The following is a 6000-nucleotide window of genomic DNA, read 5'->3' as shown; positions in this document are numbered from 1 at the left end:
CTAACGAGCCCCTCATTTCCAAACCCTATTTCCGTGCATAAGCTTAGCGAGGGCCTCGGTTCTGGCAGCCTTGATGCCAAGGTAGCATAAGAGGGTTTTCCCGCCAGTTACCCGCCTATGACAGGCTGTAGACGTTCGCGTCACGCCCCGGTGGTTGAAAAGAAGGTCCCCTTCTCCCCGTGAAGTCTGAGTGGCGCTGGCTACCACCCTCAAGCGTCAGATACTGTTGTTATAAATATAAATACCCCAGGCAGTGAAGCAGAACACAGTCGCCCAGATAGCCGAATTGGTAAGGCATTCGAGATCTAATCGAAAGGCGTGGGTTCGGTCTCCACTCTGGGCACGTGTTTTTCTTTCTTTCTTTCTCACATAATTAGATAAAAAAAGTAATGTAACGTCACTAACAGTAAAAATTTCTCTAACCATTCCCCTATGCCTTCTTTGGCGTTGTAGACTGCCGGCGTTTCTTTCTGTATTTCCTAACGAGCCCCTCATTTCCAAACCCTATATATATATATATATATATATATATATATATATATATATATATATATATATATATATATATATATATATATATATATATATATATATATATATATATATATATATATATATATATATATATATATATATATATATATATATATATATATATATATATATATATATATATTTATATATATATATAGGAAAGCATATAGGATAGCAAGTTAGGATAGGATATATAGGAAAGCAAGTTCTCTTTGCTGAAACGTAGGCCACAATCGTGCTTTTACCTTGTTCGAAGTTTTTCTTCTCTTGTGTTCTCTACCATCTTCAAAGTTCTACTACTCCCTATATTCGCCGCGAGCTCGACATGTAGGTGGCGACAGCGTCGCGCTGCTAGTGTGGATGCTCCGCTGAGCGGCCCGTAAGAATGCACACTGCGGGCGCGCTTCGTGCTTTTTTCTCGCCGTATGTGCGCACGAAAGGTGCAAACAAGAGTGGCATGCTGTAGTTCGATTCCTCAACGTTCAATGTATAGCATGGAAGCGGCAGTCAGTTTTCTTTACTACGCCAAAAAAAGCGACGGCTCATCGGGAATCTCAGAATGGCCGTAATTGTGACAATGAACTTGTACGCTGTGGCTCGTAGCAAGCTCGATCTTTCCAGACTATGGCTTTGAGCCTTCAATAAAAGCATAAACAGAAACAAATCAGGTAGCCTCGATCTCTGAAAGTCAGTTTACAACGGCAATCTCAATAGCTTTCACTGGTAGCATGACGCATTCTTGCATTTGTGGGATGCCCTGAAATGGTAACACCACTTAACTGACCCGAAATTCTTTCTAAGAGCTTACAATATTTTTTGTGTGTTCAAAAGGCAACATAAAATTACTGAATTTTGATCAGCGCAGAGATATAAATGTAACCGCTCTAACGGGTCTTTTAAATGAAATTTTAGCGACTCTGAAGGAAGGTTTGATGAATAACGGTTTCAGATGACTTATTTACGGCTTTCGTCGCAAGTGAACTTGCGAATTGAATTGTCAACGCACGCAGTACAATCAACATCTCATGTTTAGCTAGGTTTTCGCAAAGTGACAAGCAGGTTTACAGTGTGCAAACCAAGCTTCTGGGACCTCACAGTGAGCACAAATTTTCTGTTACGGCTGCTGTGTTGACCATTTGCGTTCCTTTTAAAATCTAACAGGTGCCTGCAACAGCGAGATGTGTTTGCATTCTTGCGTATAAGGTCGCTTACGAACCCTAAAGATGGCAATAAATGAAGTTGCGCTGTTGCAGATGTAGTAAAACATTTCCTTTTTATTTCTCGTTGCGAATCAGCGCAACGGATTCCCGGTAACTGCTTTGTTTTGTAAACTGAATATCGCCTTTGTCTTGGCATTTAATTCTTGAGGATTGGTTAAAAAATGAAATTCTGTGCATTTCTTTTTTTTTTCGGGAAGAGGGGGGGGGGGGGGGGGGTCCTGCCAACGTTGCAAGAGCAGAGAGAAGAGAACGCATGTAACGCGAAAAGCCAAACTATGGTTATCAGTATTACTTACAATCGAAACTACACTAGGCGTTCTGTTCTGTAGCGGTGAAAAAGCAGCACTTTAACACGTATTTTGAAAATTAATTAACCCCCCTTTGGTCCTAGATTGTCCAGGAATTGTGGCTCGCCTTGTTCAAAAATGTATTGAAAGCAAGCATTGCGGGAAAAAATTAAAAAAAAAAACAGCGAGTCATGGCACACACCCCTCACACATGTGGGCAACAACGTGCATTATATTACGCGTTTTCTCCTCTTTCTTTAAACTTAGGTCCACCTTAAGAGGTTAAGACGTGACCATATTAAGCATTTGGTTATGCCGAGTGAGACACGTTTCTGGACAACGTGATTCATGCCGGATTTGAAAATTATATATATGAAAATGACACACGAAATGCCATATGACAGACGCAAACTCACAACTGCTTAATTTTACCGAAAAATCCCCCATAAATACTCTTGCGCATCCATAGAAACGTATTTTAAATAATACGTAAAATTACCAACTCGATGCAGTTGAATGAATGTTTATTCCTCCTCCTCAGTGTAAACAACGACTGTCCAAAAATGGTATTTATTTTAGAAATATACGGGAAGGACACGATCACACAGGCGCTTGCTGGTGTAAAATACGTGTCCAGCAATGTATGGGCGATAGCGCACGGGTCGTGTGCAGTGTAAATGTTTTTGTTTGTTTCTTCTTTCTATAAGGACACAGCGCAGTTTTACAAGGGTGTGGAATTTGCACGCGTATGCACAGGTCTTGTCGCTTCTTACCCGTTTCGCGTACTAAACTTTTATCCTTAAATAATCACTACGCCACCTTCAAAAAGCACCCTTCGACGTTCCCGAAACGGCAGACGACTGCACTCAACAATAGGAAAAGTGCAATGTGTGGAAGCAATGTTCACACTCAAGCGGTGGCCACGGCGAAGATGTTTCGTGGAATTAAACCAGCGCATTAACCCTCAACGGCCGCTGATTATTGCGTTTCTAGAGGAAATGCGGAAGCAGAGGTAACTATGTCATTGCTTACTGCCAAACAAGCACACATATTGGTTGTTTTGTCGTGTGCAGCACGCGTCTTGCGCCGCACGCAACGTGAAAAAGCAGACGACGCGAGAGCGCCATCCACACTAGGAGCGGTTCGTCCCGCCGCCGCCAGGGGCCGACTCTGTTCGCGCTCGGGGCGAATATATATATATATATATATATATATATATATATATATATATATATATATATATATATATATATATATATATATATATATATATATATATATATATATATATATATATATATATATAGGAAATGAGGGGCTCGTTGAAAATAACACCAAAATAAGGGTTGGCAGTCGAGAAAACCTCGGAAAGCAAAGGGGAGGATGTGGTAGATCATTGAAACGGATTAAGAATTTGGAAAGAAAGAAAGAAAGTGAAGAAAAAATGCCCGCCAGGTGGGATCCGAACCCACGACCTCCAGAATACCGGTCTGGTGCGATAACCACTACGCTACCGGCGGGGCGATTTTCCCATTCACTTTCTGGGGTATTTATGTTAGGTATGTTTGTTTCCTGTGCTTGGGGGTGGTAGCCAGCGCCATTCGGACTAATCGGGGTGAAGGGGACCTTCTTTTTAACCCCCGGGTCGTGACTCGAGTGTCTACGACATGTCCAGAGTGGTCGACCAGCTTTGAACCCTCTTAAGCTCCCTTTGGCAACAAGACTGCCAGAACAGAGGCCCTCGCTATGCATATAGCGAATCAGAATAGGAAATGAGGGGCTCGTTGAAAATAACACAGAAATAAGGGTTGGCAGTCGAGAAAACCTCGGAAAGCAAAGGGGAGGATGTGGTAGATCATTGAAACGGATTAAGAATTTGGAAAGAAAGAAAGAAAGTGAAGAAAAAATGCCCGCCAGGTGGGATCCGAACCCACGACCTCCAGAATACCGGTCTGGTGCGACTTTCTTTCTTTCTTTCCAAATTCTTAATCCGTTTCAATGATCTACCACATCCTCCCCTTTGCTTTCCGAGGTTTTCTCGACTGCCAACCCTTATTTCTGTGTTATATATATATATATATATATATATATATATATATATATATATATATATATATATATATATATATATATATATATATATATATATATATATATATATATATATATATATATATATATATATCGCTCCTGAAAATAGTCGTGGTAGAAACTGTCTGCGAGCGGCGGACGTTTGCTGTGTTGCACATGCGTTCTGAGAAGGCCGTGGTTGCACATTCGGGTTCACTCGCCAGGCCCCTTAGCATCGCAGTGTGCACTGCAGGCAGTCCTGACGAAGCCGGCATTTGTAAAGTACGATCTCAGTCAGATTGGATGGTGGAGGGTCGTTTATGAGGTCGGCTGGCCAGACACTCCATACTGCTGCAATTTATAGCAAATGCAGCGAGTAAAACAATGATATGATAAGTGTACGGTGCAGTTTGGAGGGATGAGCGATTTCCCGTACAAGTAAGCACTGCTGTAGCGTTTAGTCGGTTCGTAATATAACTAAGAATAGCTAGTAACCTATTCTACAAGCAGAGTTTTAAGAAGTACAAGTTATAGGCAATCATATATAATACCTTTTTTTTTGCTTTTCAATGACAGCATTGCGATTTTCTCTCTATATTCATTCTGATTCTCAATATTCTCTATATTTCTCTCTATATATTTTTTTCTCTCTCGCTGAAGAGAAGGTTCCACGTAAAGTAATTTAGTTGTATTGGAGCTTAGTTTTTTCGTTGTTGTTGCGAGAATGAGACAATCGTTCATAGCAGCCGCTAACACTGACTTGATGGGACAGCGTTCCCCATGTGTGGCAATGGCAGTCACATCACTCATACAGAAATGTCAGAAATATTAAATAGCTTGTGAGGAACAAATACGAATCTGTTTATAAGTCTAAATAAATAGGAAATTAGCTTTGTGATCAAAACAGAGCTTTTGCGGAGCTATTGCCAAGTAATTACTCCTTTAGATATCCACATAGCAACAGAATGCAAGAGTTATGAAAGCAAGACGTAATATGCAAGTAATACATAGTCTGCGGCGTTTTGTTGCATTGAAACAATACAAGAGTTAATTATGGATGCCTGCAAATAAATACATTTCTTAAGGCTGAATGAAAGGCCACACATGTAGAAATAAGCAGCGTTAATGATTTTGTAGCATTGCGAATTTATGCACAAATGACTGTAGTGCAGGGTTGGCATGTGCAACGTAGATGAAAAACGCATTTTGTGCTCCTATGCTTTCTAGTTAAATGAAAAAAAAGAAAAAATACTGACTGAAAGCATCACGCAGAAAAGTAAAGTCAATCGGAAGCTTATAACGGCTTCTACAGTAGAAACTGGTAAAAAACTGATTTGTGCGAAATTCTTTTGCGATTATTCCCGGTGCTTTTTGATATAGTCAGAATAATTTATCCCATCTGTTTCCGTCGTTGTTTCCTACAGTATGTACTCAAGAAATATGAGGGGAGGTGAGTGCGTTGTTATGTAAAAGAGTAATGCGTTCAGGCCGTGTGCACCCATGTTTATTCATTAGGCCTACTATAGCTGCTGGTAAGCTCTCTTCTTGTGCACTTTTCCCCCCATATTGATTCCACTGCCCCACTGATCCCCCTTCGCTTGATCCCACTCTCCGCTTCTAACATTTCTAACAATGTTAAGCCTGTACTTCCTGGTTTTGCTCCCTGGCCCTGTGTTTAGCTTCAGTTTCGCATAAATTTCCCTATAGCCCGCTAATTATTCTTCTAGATTGTTATCCCTCTCGACAGGAAAGCTCCTTCTCCAGAGTACTTACCTAGTTATTTTTTATAGCCGGAAGCACTTTTCTGGAAGTAGTCAAGAACCAGCCGCGGTAGCTCAGCGGCTAAGGAGTTGCGCTGCTGAGCACGAGGACGCGGGTTCGATTTTCGA

Source organism: Haemaphysalis longicornis, unplaced genomic scaffold (genome assembly GCF_048455015.1).
Source record: "Haemaphysalis longicornis isolate Haplotype H1 unplaced genomic scaffold, Haemaphysalis longicornis Haplotype H1 scaffold_2, whole genome shotgun sequence".
Lineage (NCBI taxonomy): Eukaryota > Metazoa > Arthropoda > Arachnida > Ixodida > Ixodidae > Haemaphysalis > Haemaphysalis longicornis.
The sequence above is the reverse complement of the archived record's forward strand: the minus strand, read 5'-3'. Positions refer to the sequence as shown.